At 40.1% G+C, this 16,908-nt stretch overlaps 1 protein-coding gene across 4 annotated transcripts in view; it reads left to right on the plus strand.

Moving 5' to 3' along the window:
- LOC137502927 (uncharacterized) overlaps positions 1–16,908 on the plus strand; it is a 101,347-nt gene that overhangs the window by 33,447 nt on the left and 50,992 nt on the right. The window lies entirely within an intron of this gene.

Below are 16,908 nucleotides of genomic sequence, written 5' to 3' on the forward strand. Positions count from 1 at the left end.
GTAACGGTTTTCTGCCTGTAATGTGTTACAGTAGTTTCTATACGAGTCACCTCAGTAGTTTGGGAATAGCCCCTGTTTCATCGGCCTAGAGCCCCTTAGGTTTTTTTTAGTGTTCATATCTAGGAGTGCGAGTATACGCCTCCATTCATTTTGTGTTCCGGCCATTAATTTAACCTGTTATGCTTATTTCACGAAGGCCCAGTAGGTTGGGTATTTAATATTCCTGTAAAAATAAGTTCCATTCGTAAATGGTGGTTTGAGAGACCCGAGATTAATGTAATGTTGCCTTGAGTAGGCACTTCGGAACCGAGAGCCTGTTAGCTCTTTTACAAATTTCGTAATTGTAAAGAGTGCCTCCAGAAGGCTAGAAATTGTATTTCGGGAGCAAGTGTTCCATGAATTAGGGAGTTTTTGCCCTTGAATAAATTGGTGCTCCTTGTAAATTTGAGCTGGGAGCTCTGAAATTGTGAAGCGAGGGGCTTGAAGCCCAGGATTTGTAAAAATACTAAAATTTGGATCTTTCTTCTAGTTTGTCATTGTATCTGATATATTATTGTGTTCACTCACTGAGAGATAGTTAAGTCTGAAGTTCTAAGAGAAAAATATAACCTTTAACAATTTAATTCAATTCTTGATACTGTAGATAGACCCATTCACCCCTGGCACCTACTTTAACCCCTTTCTGCTCCACGGATATCCCCGTAACACACATGAAGGAGACTTATGCAAACATGACAGGCCTCCTCGGTGCAATAAAATACACTGAACACAGGTGGAAAATCTGCGGCGATCTAAAACTCATATCTGTACTCTTAGAAATGCAACTAGGGTACACAGAATACTGCTGCTTTTTATGTATGTCGGCCAGTAGGGATAGAAAATCACATTATATTACAGCAGTCTGGCCTAAAGAAATATTAACTGAAGCGAGAAAATTGTTGTTGCTGAGCCTCTTGTGGACCTGAAAGATGTTCTTTCACCCCTACATATACAGCTCGGATTGCTGTAAGTTGTTGTCAAAGGAATGAACCAAGAAGGGCAGGTCTTTAAGTACTTAAGAGACAAAATACATACACTAAGTGATGCAAAAGTTATAAAGGATCCTGCGTGTGAACGAGTTTTGGAGGGGAAAGGAAAGAAAGCTTGGGAAGCTTTTCATAGATTTTTAGGCAGCACAAGAGATGCTACACTCAGTTGGTGACAGTGCTTCTGCAAAAATACCATCAACTCGGATGCAACATGTCTCCTAAAATCCATTTTCTCCACTCGCACCTAGACATTTTCCCTCCTAGTTTTGGATCTGTCAGTGATGGACACGGAGAAAGTTTCCATCAGGATATTTCTGTAACGGAACAAAAACATCAAGGCCACTGGAATGAAGCAATACTGATCTGCATTTAGGGCAGTCGCCCAGGTGGAAGATTCCCTATCTGTTGATATCCTAGCCTTTTCCTAAATGATTTCAAAGAAATTGGAAATTTATTGAACGTCTCCCTTGGTTAAGTTATTCCAATCCCTGACTCCCATTCCTATATATGAATATTTTCCCCAGTTTGTCCTCTTGAATTCCAACTTTATCTTCATATTGCGATCTGTCCTACTTTTATAAACGCCATTCAAACTTATTCGTCTACTAATGTCATTCCACGCTATCTCTCCGCTGACAGCTCGGAACATACCACTTAATCGAGCAGCTCTTCTCCTTTCTCTCAATCCTCCCCAACCCAAACATTGCAACATTTTTGTAACGCTACTCTTTTGTCGGAAATCACCCAGAACAAATCGAGCTGCTTTTCTTTGGATTTTTTCCAGTTCTTGAATCAGGTAATCCTGGTGAGGGTCCCATACACTGGAACCATACTCTAGTTTGGGTCTTACCAGAGACTTATATGCCCTCTCCTTTACATCCTTACTACAACCCCTAAACACCCTCATAACCATGTGCAGAGATCTGTACCCTTTATTTACAATCCCAGTTATGTGATTAGCCCAATGAAGATCTTTCCTTATACTAACACCTAGATACTTACAATGATCCCCAAAAGGAACTTTCACCCCATCAACGCAGTAATTAAAACTGAGAGGACTTTTCCTATTTGTGAAACTCACAACCTGACTTTTAACCCCGTTTATCATCATACCATTGCCCACCGTCCATCTCACAACACTAGCGAGGTCACCCTGCAGCCGCTCACAATCTTTTAACTTATTTATTACTCTGTACAGAATAACATCACCTGCAAACAGCCTTAACTCTGATTCCACTTCTTTACACATATCATTGATGTGTGTATATATATATAAGAATATATAAAGGTGCAATAATACTGCCTTGAGGAATCACCCTCTTAATTATTACAGGGTCGGATAAAGCTTCACCTACTCTAATTCTCTGAGATCTATTTTTTAGGAATATAGCAACCCATTCAGTCACTCTTTTGTCTAGTCCAATTGCACCCATTTTTGCCAGTAGTCTCCCATGATCTACCCTATCAAATGCTTTAGACAGGTCAATCGCGATACAGTCCATTTGACCTCCAGAATCCAAGATATCTGCTATATCTTGCTGGACTACAAGTTGAGCATCAGTGGAATAACCTTTCCTAAAACCGAATTGCCTTCTATAGAACCAGTTATTAATTTCACAAACATGTCTAATATAATCAGACCGAGCTCGATAGCTGCAGTCGCTTAAGTGGGGCCAGTATCCAGTATTCGGGAGATAGCAGGTTTGAACCCCACTATCGGCAGCCCTGAAGATGGTTTTCCGTGGTTTCCCATTTTCACACCAGGCGAATGCTGGGGCTGAACCTTAATTAAGGCCACGGCCGCTTCCTTCCCACTCCTAGCCCTTTCCTGTCCCATCGTCGCCATAAGACCTATATGTGTCGGTGCGACGTAAAGCAACTAGCAAACAAAGATATAATCAGAAAGAATGCCTTCCCAAAGCTTACATACAATGCATGTCAAACTTACTGGCCTGTAATTTTCAGCTTTATGTCTATCACCCTTTCCTTTATACACAGGGGCTACTATAGCAACTCTCCATTCATCTGGTATAGCTCCTCCGACCAAACAATAATCAAATAAGTACTTCAGATATGGCACTCTATCCCAACCCATTGTCTTTAGTATATCCCCAGAAATCTGATCAATTCCAGGCGCTTTCCAATTTTTCACCTTTTGTATCTTATTGTAAATGTCATTGTTATCATATGTAAATTTTATTACTTCTTTGGCCTTAGTCTCCTCCTCTATCTCTACATTATCCTTGTAACCAACAATCTTTACATACTCCTGACTGAATACTTCTGCCTTTTGAAGATCCTCACATACACACTCCCCTTGTTCATTAATTATTCCTGGAATGACTTTCTTGAAACCTGTTTCTGCCTTAAAATACCTATACATACCCTTCCATTTTTCACTAAAATTTGTATGACTGCCAATTATGCTTACCATCGTGTTATCCTTAGCTGCCTTCTTTGCTAGATTCAATTTTCTAGTAAGTTCCTTCAATTTCTCCTTACTTCCACAGCCATTTCTAACTCTATTTCTTTCCAGTCTGCACCTCCTTCTTAGTCTCGTTATTTCTCTATTATAATAAGGTGGGTCTTTACCATTCCTTACCACCCTTAAAGGTACAAACCTGTTTTCGCATTTCTCAACAATTTCTTTAAACTGTCATTTTAAAAGTTTCATCGTTGTTGGCATATGTAACTAGAATGAATCGTTTTCTTTCGATCCGATAAAAGAAAATAATTCCAGGTATTGAATATCACAGAAACTAATGTTAATAAAAGTTTTCTTTGTGATATTCATTTTTTCTAAACCCTAAATGAGTAAGAATTGGCTCACGAAGTGAAAGAAACATTCAAATATTTTGGTTGTGCAATGTAATATAGCATGAACGTATGGCAAAACGGGATTCATAAATTCTCGGAGATTCTATTCCAAGTCATAACCATGAATAAATGATATTCCAACAAATGTATCAATTACACGCATCATAAGATATCCACTAAATTTTTTAAACGATTCGGACATATAATTATTATTATTAGCAATCTAGAATTTAATTTGCAGATTTAACTACACTACCATTATTGAGAACAATAACATGCAAGATGCAATATAATTTGAAAATAATGTTCAGAAGAAATAAACAAATGACGAAGCTTAAAGTGACAATAACTTAGGTTTGGGTAAAAAAAAAAAAAGAATCGATTTTCATATCACTGAATGTAATTTGGTGAAAAATGTTAACTCGAGATATGGCCATCAAAGTTAAGGTTAGAAGTAGGGCGTGACATCCATCTTATCAGTTCCTGTTCGGTTGGTGTAATTAGAGCAACAGTCTTGTAGATACCACCGTAAAACACAAACATGTTCACCCTGTAGCAGAGGTGATCAAGCCCATATATAGAGACTGGGATCGAGGCCCTGAATGCTGGGATCGGGGAAAGATGCCTCAAAACAAAATTTGTGGGAAATGAAACTCTGACTACAGCTGTCCTGGATAGAGTTGCAGCCTTCAATGATGGAGCAGGTTCGTGGTGCTATGCCACTCCAGAGAGCCTTGATCTGAAATATTGTGACAGCCAAAAGGAAAAGATAACATGTGAGACAGCAAAATGAGAAGAAGATCGATAACGAGAAGCAAAAAAAAAAAAAAAAAAACCAAACGAACAGGACTGTTTCGATTGCTTACAATGAACTGGTATTAAATCATGTAGATATTACTTTAATTGCCATTTCCCACAAATATCATTTTTATAGATAAGGTACATTTATTTCAGAAACTACTGCATCAATGCACTTGAAATTTTCACGGTATGTTTATAGGATTATTTCCATTCATTTGACAAAAATAATTGTTGTACACTATTTATAGAACTTCATAAAAATAACATGGTTTTTTTCTGCTATCGGGAATTTCGACATTTAGAAAATTCTACAACGAAATTTTGAAACACTAGAAAAATAATTCTTCGTTGAATATACCTTATAGACCCTTCTCTCTCTCTGTGTGCCAAATTTAAACATTCTCGTTCTATAGTTAGCTCATAAAATGTACCTTTCTATAATTATTACGATCTATGACACCAAATATATATAATGTTGGTAAGAATGAAACACGTTCAATTTTAGGCCTTGAACTCTTAAATCTAGTAGAGTGAACTCAGTTATCTATGAGTATAAATTGAATAAGAGGCTCTGACCAAAAGATTTTTAATATCACGAAATGTTGCGATAATTCTCAGCCATGTACTTACCTTACTAGCAAATATACCCGTGCTTCGCTCCGGTATTCTACATTGTATATGGATATCGAAGTAAAGTACTGTACATGCACTAAGTAATACTTTTTAAAATTGCATATTTCTTAGCGTTACCCAGAAACGGCAGGAGGAGGTTGTCAAACGTTGTTTCCAGTGTAAAGTGCGAATTGCGGAGTTGTGGTGAAAACGGCAGGCTCACTTCCCTACTGCCATTCACAATCGAGCAGGTAAGTTTTCATTATAAAGGGAGACCCCATTACCTTCCTAGTGGCAAGCGCCCTTTCTTACTTCCAGACAGATTAAAGTTGAGAATTTTTTACTATAATAGCAGGCACCTTTCCTACTGCCAGTCAAAACTGAGTTGTGCTGTGATCATTATAATAACGGGGGCCTTTTCTTAATGACAGTCATTTTTAGATGACTAAATTCGTTTACAATGTCGGTACAGTTACACAGTTACACACCAAATCGAAGAAGAAGCCGGTGATTGGCTGAAAATAAATTACAGAAATTAGGGATTGGCTAGATTCAAAACTGGCGGAAATAAAAAGGAAATATTGCCAATCCAAAAATAAATGAACATCAATCAGTAAAAAACTTATGAATACAAAACTTCTTTGAAATATAATTTATTATACCTCGCACCAGGGTGCATGATCATATTTTTTAGTAGTGTCATCCTTGGAAGAATGTCCAAACTTCTTTATGGATAGCAAACAAAACTAGTAGAAATTCAGTCACCGAGCTCGATGGCTGCAGACGCTTAAGTGCGGCCAGTATCCAGTATTCGGGAGATAGTGGGTTCGAACCCCACTGTCGGCAGCCCTGAAGATGGTTTTCCGTGCTTTCCTATTTTCACACCAGACAAATGCTGGGGCTGTACCTTTATTAAGGCCACGACCGCTTCCCTCCCACTCCTAGCCCTTCCCTGGGTTGCGATCTCTACTTGAAAAGAAACAGTAACGTTAGACACGCCATCTTTAGAAATTGCGTTTCCTGTACTAATAATTACGTCGTATCAATCAATCAATACTGATCTGCATTTAGGGCAGTCGCCCAGGTGGCAGATTCCCTATCTGTTGCTTTCCTAGCCTTTTCCGAAATGATTTCAAAGAAACTGGAAATTTATTGAACATCTCCTTTGGTAAGTTATTCCAATCCCTAACTCCCCTTCCTATAAATGAATATTTGCCCCAGTTTGTCCTCTTGAATTCCAACTTTATCTTCATATTGTGATCTTTCCTACTTTTATAGACGCCATTCAAACTTATTCGTCTACTAATGTCATTCCACGCCATCTCTCCGCTGACAGCTCGGAACATACCACTTAGTCGAGCAGCTCTTCTTCTTTCTCTCAATTCTTCCCAACCCAAAATTTGCAACATTTTTGTAACGCTACTCTTTTGTCGGAAATCACCCAGAACAAATCGAGCTGCTTTTCTTTGGATTTTTTCCAGTTCTTGAATCAGGTAATCCTGGTGAGGGTCCCATACACTGGAACCATACTCTAGTTGGGGTCTTACCAGAGACTTATATGCACTCTCCTTTACATGAGGATGAAATTTTAATCTATATGTCTCACGGGCATGGAAATACTGGGGTAGCGGTGTAACACCTTCCATTTCCGCTAGGGTATCTCTATAGAGTAATGGAATTTTCCCGGAATAAGAGTCGGATATTTTTTAATTGATGAATAATCAAACAAGGGAACACAAGAGTGTGCTGTCAGTGGTGGAGATACATCGGATGAGAGCAACGAGTGGCTTTCGGGAGCTCATTTGCAGCAGGCATTCTTTCTTATTATATTAGACATGTTTGCGAAATTAATAACTGGTTTGACAGAAGGCAGTTTGGGTTTAGGAAAGTTTATTCCACTGAAGCTCAGCTTGTAGGATTTCAGATAGAGGAGGCCAAATGGACTGTATTGCGATTGACCTATCTAAGGCATTTGATAAGGTAGATCATGGAAGACTACTGGCATAAATGAGTGCAATTGGATTAGAAAAAAAGACTGGCTGAACCGGTGGTTATGTTTCTAGACAATGAAAATCAGAGAATTTGAGTAGGCGAAGCTTTATCTGACCCTGTAATAATTAAGAGTGGAATTCCTCAAGGCAGTATTATTGGACCTTTATGTTTTCATAAATTTATAAATGATATGTGTAAAGAAGTGGAATCAGAGATAAGGCTGTTTGCAGGTGATGTTATTCTGTACAGAGTAATAAATAAGTTACAAGATTGTGAGCGGCTGCAGGGTGACCTCGATAGTGTTGTGAGATGGACGGTGGGCAATGGTATGATGATAAACGGGGTTAAAAGTCAGGTTGTAGGTTTTACAAATAGGGAAAGTCCTCTCAGTTTTAATTACTTCGTTGATGGGGTGGAAGTTCCTTTTGGGGATCATTGTAAGTATCTAGGTGTTAACATAAAAAATACCTTTATTGGGGTAATCACATAAATATGATTGTAAATAAAGGGTACAGATCTCTGCACATGGTTATGAGGGTATTTAGGGGTTGTAGTAAGGATGTAAAGGAGAGGGCATATAAGTCTCTGGTAAGACCCCAACTAGAGTATGGTTCCAGTGTATGGGACCCTCTCCAGGATTACTTGACTCAAGAACTGGAAAAAATGCAAAGAAAAAAAAGCAGCTCGATTTGTTGTGGGTGATTTCCGACAAAAGAGTAGCGTTACAAAAATGTTGCAAAGTTTGGGCTGGGAAGACTTGGAAGAAAGGAGACGAGCTGCTCGATTAAGTGGTATGTTCCGAGCTGTCAGTGGAGAGATGGCGTGGGAGGACATCAGTAAACGAATAAGTTTGGATGGTGTCTTTAAAAGTAGGAAAGATCACAATATGAAGATAAAGTTGGAATTCAAGGGGACAAATTGGGGCAAATATTCGTTTATAGGAAGGAGAGTTAGGGACTGGAATAACTTACCAAGGGAAATGTTCAATAATTTTCCAATTTCTTTGCGATCATTTAAGAAAAGTCTAGGAAAACCACAGATGGGGTATCTGCTACCTGGGCGACTGCCCTAAATGCAGATCAGTAGTGATTGATTGGCAATGTTTGATAAACAGGAAGTCAATTCTCAAACTCCTTGTAGAACTTCGACACCTTACTAACTTGGTCACCCTCGTACCTAAAACACATTTCACAGACAAAGACGCTGTTGGTTTAGGTGTAAATATAGTTGTTTAGTGAGACGCACTCTGAAACTCATTGTAAGGTCACAAAATATTACATTTAGGAAAGGATGTCGACATTGAATTATTTTTCTATCCTTCTTTCAGCTTACGACAAGGGTAGACAGTTTAAAAATCCGTAGATATTTTTGCTATTGATCGAATCACACCTAAAGTTAAACTATTTTTAAACCTTATTATAGAATGTATGCAATATTCCTTGTTAAAAATGCACGAGTTTTGTATAAATCTGGTCTTTATTCACAGCTTTATGCCACAGGTTCACACAGTTAGTTTATGAGCGGTTATGGGTATATGACGTGAAAGACTCTGATAGGTCGGCCATTGAGCTGCTGGGCTTTATTACCAATTGAAGGATATAAATGGGAGGCCAGAGCTAATGTTCCTCAGTACAGCTGTCTAATCGCATCCTGTGTCTATCAACCACTAACGCCACACACCATGATGTCGCTGCATTGGGTGAGTCGCTTACTTATTTCTCTGAAACTGATATCAGGCTTGGTCGTGGAGTGGTAGCCATGCACACCAAACTCTCTGATACCGACGTTAGACGGTTCGAGTCCCATTGCTTCACCATCACAATGTTAGTATACAATTTGTAATCCCTAGATTTCGTGTCAAAAGACTGGATTATTTTCATACGGAGTGGGGGCATATGACGCTGTTGACTGTGAAAAATTTCATTCTTGAGCTGTTCGACACGAGTAGGCTACGTGCCGGCATCTTTGTCATACTATCATATATCACGTCATTCAGTAACTTCTCTGGAAGGGGAGACTCATCTCATACACGACCCCGTACAGGAAGGGGACCTGGTGCATGTCTCTGGGGATGCGGCCCCTACTTCAAAAGACATCACAAACACGAAGCCCACGAAATCTGTTCCCGACGGATCGTGGTGACACTCTGCCAGGGCCACCTTCTCCTTCTGGAAGGACCCGTGCCGCAGTTTCGACCCTACAGCGGTATCCCTCACGCCCATAAGCTGCCAGTTCACGTCCTCTAGGCAGCTGGGTTGCGATCGCTCCCTGAAGAGAGACAGTAACGCTAGATCTTTAGGAATGGCGTTTCCTGTACTAACAATTACGTCGTATGAGGTTGAAATTTTAATCTATATGTCTCACGGGCATGGAAATACTGGGGTATCGGTGTAATACTTTCCATTTCCGCTAGTGTATCTCTATAGAGTAATGGGATTTTATTGGAATTTGAGTGAGATATCTTGTGATGGATGAATATTCACACCAAGGGAACTGGATGTATCACAAGAGTGTGCTGTCAGTGGTGGAGATACATCGGATGAAAGCAACGGGGGGCTTTCAGGAGCTCATTTACAGCAGACACCAACCTACACAGTTACATTCCTAGTAATTGCCGTCCCTCCACACGTTATTAATAGTACATTATTCTGTGCATGTAGTAATGGTTCTCCTCCCGTCTCTTTGGACGCTCAGTCTACCGCAATAATTAGCATCACACTGGACACCGTCCTAGTGCCGTACCCGTCATGGGACGTTGGCGATCTTAGGCTTGTTCTTGTCTGAACCGCAGTCGCAGGTTCCCCAGTCAAGACGTGTGGGGTTCCCATGATCCCTCCTCCCTCGATCTCCCGTTGTATAATTAATAGGAGGAGGGCGTCCCATGATATGTGCACAGTGGGAGAGCTTGTTGATCTTAGGAGCCCTGCACAGTTCTAACTCCTCTACCCAGCAAACCACGAGAGACCCACATTTCAAATGCTCCTAATCTTTCCTCACAGTCCAGAACACTGCTCCGAACGCCACAATGCGGGACAGCCAGCACCCTACTATCCTGCACCTGCTCTCAGCGCTCGTCTATCCTCTGTATCGGAGCTCCATTGACCACAATAATGTATTACGTCTTCTTTAAGTTCACGTTTAGACGAAGGTTTCCACATGTTTCCACCACTTTCGACAAGACCTACTGCATGTCGTCAGTCAATTTCTACAGCATTCCTTCGTCAAAGAATATGCGTACAAAGTGTGGTAGGACGCCACGGTGATGGTGCTTAGGTCATAACACTTTAAAGACTATTCCTGTCAATTTTCATGTATAGAGTTAGTATGTTCATCTCTCCACTGACAGCTAGTTTCCAATGTTTTCATAACACTACTAATTGTCGGACTCGACCCAGAGCAAATCGCGCTCTCCTGTGTTATTGTTGAGTCAAGTAATCCTGGCGAGTCCCTCATACGCTGAATGGGTCTTACCAGTGACCTATGCGACTCTGTTTTACATCCTTGCTGCGACCCCTAAGTACTGAACTTGTGGTGATCCACATGCGCTACTTTCACAACACGGTAATTAATATACAAGAAAACAGTGGGATCAGAATATGAGCAGACAATGCTTTCTGAAATGTAGTCAGTCACACCCTGTTTCGCCCTGTTAATTGGCCTTGCATCCGTAAAGAGCGCTGCAGTCGATTTGTCCTTGCTTGAACCCTGCTAGTTGGTCCCCTTCCTAAACACAAATTTAATTCTATCAGACCAGTTTGAATTTTGAAATTGAAATTGTGTGCAATATAACCGTAAAGAATGCTTTCCTCAGCTTCTGCTCATCACATGTCAAGCTGACTGGCCCATAGCTATTCTCTTTATGTTTATCACGCTGGGGACACTATAGAAACTCTGAATTAATTTGGTATAACTCCTTCATGCAAACAGTCAAGTAATGCTCCAAGATAAATAGGTAGTTATGGCCAACTTTGACACATTTACAGAAGATGTATCGTAGAATACTAGAGGAAAAGTTGTAGGTATTACTGGCATTTATGTTTAATGTTTCGAGACTGAGGCCTCGTAAACTTGTCTATGCTGTCACTTGTGTAAAATATCCTGAACCGTCAGATATTCTAGTAGTTTGACTTTCTGGGGCAAGATGTCCCTAGCATCGATTTTGTCCTGCCCCTGTTGATAAAAGCACTTCATCAAGGTGGAAGAAAATTAGTATTTTGAAGTTGGGTAACCTATCGGCAGTAAGTTTTCTTTTAACCATTCAGAAGTTATCAAAAATAATATTATTTTAATTAGCCCATAAAATGATATAATTTTAAGTTGATTATCCAATCAAAATGTACGACAATACACCATTCTCTAGAAACGTCGGCTGATAAAATATTTAATAATGTACTGATTGAATTGTGTGTGTATCATCTGATGGCGGATTAAGGTGGAAGAGCAGTCTGAACATGAGCTAATTAACAAGGTATGGCACAACATTAAATATGTCAAACTTCTGCGTGTGAAACTCGGGAAGATTTCGATGTTTTTTTGTTTTTGTTTTTGCTTTACGTCGCACCGACACAGATGTATCTTACGGCGACGATGGGATATGGAAGAGTTAGGAGTTAGAAGGAAGCTGCCGTGGCCTTGATTAAGGTACATCCCCAGCATTTGCCTGGTTTGAAAATGGGGAACCACGGAAAACCATCTTCAGGGCTGCCGACAGTGGGGCTCGAACCATTACTGGATAATGGCCGCACTTAAGAGACTGCAGCTATCGAGTTCGGTTTTCGAAGTTTTAGTAAGCATGTAACTGTCAGGGTGTCCGTATTTCTCTAAAATTCATGTAGGCCATATCCTCTTGCCCTACTTCAGAGAGCGTAACCACGTAATAAGTAATGATGTGGGTAATACACTCCTTCTGCGTTAAGGGTCTGTGATTCAGACAATTGTGAATAACGTACGCTACTGCCCCAACAGAGCGCGTATTGTAAATAATTGTGAACTAGAATCGAGGGTTCGAGTCTTGTCTGATGTAAAACTAGAAGCTACAGCTGCTTCCAATTCTGTGTATTTTTGTAAACCCAAATATAAAGTGAACTTCGGTGTTCGAGGCCGGACCTAGGTAATGTCCTCTGGAAGCTGCGACTTCTCCTCGTGAAGAATGTGTTTTCGATTTGTAAAGGCCTATGGGTCATCAGACTGTGATAGAGCGGAATATTCGGAATAGACTGTTTTAGCAAACATTGCTTGCGCACCCATTACCCGTCACGCAATCTGCTACGTGGAAATAACTACAATCCATGCTCAGTGAGAATACAGGACGAGTTCTCCGTGCAAGCCACTCCTACCTAATTACTTGGACTAGACGGGGCTGAAAACGTACTGTCCATAGTTTTCAAGGCTCCGTTTTGGAAATATAGGCCAAGACAGGGAAGACATGTGGCAAGGGATGTGAAATGGTCAGATCATTTAACAAAGAAATTAAGGCCTTAAATTAATAATAAGAATGTTATTTGTTTAACGTACCACTAACTACTTTTTAAGGTCTTCAGGGACGCCGAGGTGCCGGAATTTAGTCCACCAGGAGTTCTTTTTACGTGCCAGTAAATCTACCGACACGGGGTTGTCGTATTTGAGCACCTTCAAATACCAGCGGACTGAGCCAGGATCGAACCTGCCAAGTTGGGGTTAGAAGGCCAGCGCCTTAACAGTCTGAGCCACTCAGCCCGGCGAGGCCTCAAATTAGCATGTAATGATTCAACATAAGATTTCATAACTTTCCAGTATAGCTGTTTAAAAGTTCGGTTACTTTAGGACACAAATAACTACTGAAGTATTTGCTAGCTACGCTGGCGTTTACTGTTCCGGGGTATTTGGGGATCGTAGAGGTGAAAGAAGGTGCCGAGTGAATGGGTCTAACTACAATATCAAAGTTAATTTAAAACTTTAACAAAGGTTATGTTTCTTTAGAATTTAAAAAATCAACAAATAACAATACAACAGGTACAATTAGCAATTTTGGAACAAGTCAATGAAAATACAATATTGGTGAATTCGACAGGTCCTGGGCTTCGAACCCCTCGCTTTACAATGCTTCAGCTCCAAGCTCAAATTTACATGTTAAAGAAGACCACTTTAATAAAGAGCAGTAATCCCCTAATTCAAAGAGCACTTGCTGTTAAATTTGCAATATCTAGCCTCCCAGAGGCATACTTTACAATTACAAAATTTGAGAAAGAGCTAATAGGCTCTCCGTTTCCTTTCAGCCTCCTCGAGGCAATATCAGAAATCGTACACTCTCTGGCCTTCCATGGCCCAACTTACAATGTGAAACAGCGGTATCTTGTACCCAACCTACAGGGCCTTTGCGGAAAAGAACAGGTTAAGTAAAATGGCCCAAAACACAAACTGAATGGAGGCGTTCAGTGCTCCAAGATAGTGAAAACTTAAAAACCTAAGGTGCACTAGGCCGGTGAAACAGGGACTATTCCCAAACTACTGAGGTGACTCGTATAAGGTTAAACTAATATATTACGGAAAGGAAGAAGAACAGTTACAAATGTAGTCACCTCAGACCAAGATGAAGGGGAGCTCGAGAGGGTACTTCACTCTCTATCCCCGATTTACAGTTAAAGATTTTATGACGTTTTTACATTAGCCGTCAGAAGTTACATTTTCAGAAAAGTATGTTAAATAGTTGATGATTCGGACCTTTCTCTCTGGTTAAACTGCGGAGCTAGCAAGAAAGAAGGAAAGAAAGATGTTGTATGGCCATTACCTTGTAGAAGCTCTAGCAGCTGACGAAGAGGCCTCCCGCCTCCTGGTTGACACACACACTCCCGATCAATTGGCCAAGAGACGTGGAAATTCGCAGTTTATAAGCCCTCGGGGAAAGTTCGAGACCATTCAAGATTAAACTAGCCACACCCTCTCATTTTATTGGGCAATTTAAAAGTTGCATACAAAATCGGAGAAGAAGGCTGTGATAGGTTGAAAATTAATTACAGAAATTTGGAATTGGCTAGATTCAAAACTGGCGGAAAGAAAGGATAAATGTTGCCAACCCAAAATAAATGAATATCAATTAGTAAAAAAGCTTATGAATACAAAGCTTCTTTAAATCAAAAGTTTTTTCACTTCGCACCAGGGTGTATGATCATAGTTTTTAGTAGTGACATCTATGGAAGAATGTATAAACTTCTTGATGAATGGCAAACAAAACAAGTAGAAATATAGTCAGTTCAGGAAACTTCACAATAACAAAATTATATCATATTTTAGTGATGACATCTTCTGAGTAAATTTATAAGCTGGTCTAGTTCCAATTTCACACTTTCACCAGTCGAGGAGTTCTTTTAGGCGCTAGATTTAAATGCGCGGCGTTGGGATGTACCTCCCGGTTCATTTACATTTTCATGTTCACCGCTATTCCGACGTAGATTTTTTAGCGAATAATACAAACATATATTATTACGGTCTAATCTTTTCATGGAGATCTATCTGTCGATACTAAGTCTCTGAGGTTTTATGACTTGCAGATGATCACTGAAGACACTATTAGCAACACTACTGCACGTACAAGAATTATCACATACCTTAGTGATCGGTAATCACAGCCAGCAGGAATATCTGTTATTCATGCTGAGGCCTGTGTTTTGCCCTTTCACCGTCTGGTCCCGATGTCCTGCCTCTCCGCAGTAGCTGCAGTGGGGGAGGGTGTCGAATCCACTTCTTTGGGGAGAATTTTCTCGGAGTTGGTGCTTTTCTCTTCTGAGCCTTACTTGTACTTTTAGGCGTTGCACTTTTTGAAGGAGAAGATGATGATGGTGTGATTATTGGCAGAGGAGGAGAAACAGAAGCCGGCTCCATAAGATTAACACTTCAGATGATTGGTGGTGGCGTTGCTGAAGCAGTGAAAAATGTTACGCGGGACATAGTATACCTCTCTTATGTTCTGATACCAAATGAGATACGTCTGTCTATGGATGCTAAGTCCTTGAGGTTTGATGACTTGCGGAAATCAGGCGGCGATTCTTCCGGAAGGATGATGTAGAGTACTTCATCAAAAACTATGCATTTCTCTGTCAGCACTTCACCAGGGAGCTCTTTCGTATACATGAAGTGATGTATGTGGGTTATTTATGCAATGTCTTCCATTCCAGCGTGGAACTTGTTTTCTCACTCATAAGTAGGAACTGTTACATTTCTGGATTCTGTGCCATAGCGACAGGAATAATATAGCTAGAAATCTGACAACTAATACGGGTGACAGCAGTTACATCTTCAAAAACTGCACTTTATTTCGGAATGCTCTCTTGAAGCATCCAAAATACAAATCAGGATGAAAGTTCGTGGGTCCCACTGGCAAAAATTAAATTTTGCAACTGCTGGTCTTCCTGCCCTAACTCTCCATATGAGGTATCTCATTAAGGCGTTATTATTTTGCCCGACACAGTTATCAGCATGGAGTTCTAAATGCTCCTCACCTAATGAAAAAGACATGGCATGACAAGGGATAAGACCCGCAGTACAAGCTTCTGGACAAAACAAATTTGTTAAGTGGTTCACATGCTAGCCTGTAAGAAAGGAAATGGGTCAAACTCGTTGCGGATCGTATGGTGAGTGCACTTGTTGGGCAAAATCAAAAGTATAATGCGTTGAGCCTACAGCTATGTGGCGCAAGAGACAATCAACTCTGATGATTTCTTTTTTTCCTCCTCATCAAAAATTAACAGTTTTGTTATTACAGTCTGATTTCTTCTACAAGTCATACAAACATCAGTCTTGATTTTCTGAACTACTATGTTACTGCAAATTGTACGCCAGATTGAATACCAGGACGAGAGTGATACAGGAATTCTCTCTAATGATTTACAACTGAAGAGTATAATGTGTGAACGTACTTCTTAGTCATGTCTGTTGGGAGAAGCATCAGATCACTTTTCCGCATTGTAGGGGCCCGACCTGGCATGACAAAGTGCATTTTGTTCACTGAAATTGTTTTACGACCATCAAAAGGAATAGATTTTATCTGAGAAGTCTTTAATACGTTTCGGTGAATTTTGGGCTACAACCTTTCTTTCTTGAACTGTTCCTTTAAATTCTTTATCTACTTAGAGCCACAAGCGAATACAAATTGAAAGAATGGCTGACACACCTGCCCTTTGAAGTGATACATTGTGTAACTATTTTTCCTGTCATATTTTTTTCTCTTAGTAGCTGTCGTCATTGGCTGGTTTTGTACTAATGTTGTCATCTCACATATCATTAATATGTGGTGGTGATTGACATGTTCTCCCCAACTGTAATCCGTTCCTGACATTCTACTCTGGAATAATGGATGAAGCCACAACACTTGTTTACAAATTCTTTAACCTCCTCCGTACATTTGGAGACTGTTTGAACTTTGGGAACATCATGTATCCTGAAACTCGTCTGTTCAGAAGGTTCACTTTCCTCACCACAATTTTCACTTTCAAAGTCACTCTCAGGAGATTGTTTTAAAGCTTTCATTTGGTGCATCATTAGTCCCTGACATAGTGAGAATTATTACTGCTTACTTTTTAACCGAATATATTTTAATGTTTTAAAAGACTTAAATTCACAACTATACGAATAATAAGGAGAGAGTCACACTACGAAATACACTGGAATACTGCATCGGTATCGG

This window comes from Anabrus simplex, chromosome 13 (assembly GCF_040414725.1).
Source record: "Anabrus simplex isolate iqAnaSimp1 chromosome 13, ASM4041472v1, whole genome shotgun sequence".
Lineage (NCBI taxonomy): Eukaryota > Metazoa > Arthropoda > Insecta > Orthoptera > Tettigoniidae > Anabrus > Anabrus simplex.